General features: G+C 44.3%; 1 pseudogene; it reads right to left on the bottom strand.

The window, feature by feature from the left end:
- Positions 1-220: 220 nt before the first annotated feature.
- On the bottom strand, positions 221-425 carry LOC142260535 (U2 spliceosomal RNA; annotated as a pseudogene).
- Between the last annotated feature and the right edge of the window lie 216 nt (positions 426-641).

Genomic DNA, 641 nt, shown 5'->3' with positions numbered 1-641 from the left:
CAGAGTTGGTCAAGTTGAGTGGAGATGAGTTTGCTATTTGGCACAGCTTTTGCATCAATAAAGCAAGTAAAAGGTGTGAAAGATAAAAAAAAAGGGTGAAAGTGTGAAAAGTGAATTGGCCAAATTGAGGTGCATATAAAGTTTTTGCTTTCTTTCAATTCACTAATGAGGCTCATTTGAATCAGGTGAATTGAGTTCTGCTTTTGGAAACTCGGTTAAGAAGGGGTGCACCGGTCCTGGAGGTACTGCAATACCAGGTCAATGCGTGGAGTGGACAGAGCAAGATTTTTTCCATCTCCTTGTTCTAAAAATCCATTTAATATATGGTCCCTAGAGAGGGGACGTATCAGATATTAAACTGATAAGAACAGATTTAATTTTTTTTTTTCTGTTTATCAGTAGGACTTCAAAATAACAAAGGTGATCGCCTCCCGTTGCCTGGGAACCGTCCAGGCACAAGAGGGCTATGTGTCACCAGAAGGCGCACACACTCCCTCAAGGCCGGCAGACGTGCAATCCCAGGCACCTTCCAGTACCGACCAAGGTAGCGTCCTCCGAAACTACACTTGATCTTAGCCAAAAGGCCGAGAAGCTATAACCCGAATTGGTTACGGCCTTGAGTGGCACCCTGGCCTATACCG

The sequence above is a fragment of the Anomaloglossus baeobatrachus genome, unplaced genomic scaffold, assembly GCF_048569485.1.
Source record: "Anomaloglossus baeobatrachus isolate aAnoBae1 unplaced genomic scaffold, aAnoBae1.hap1 Scaffold_123, whole genome shotgun sequence".
NCBI lineage: Eukaryota > Metazoa > Chordata > Amphibia > Anura > Aromobatidae > Anomaloglossus > Anomaloglossus baeobatrachus.
This window is presented reverse-complemented; position numbering and strand designations above follow the sequence as displayed.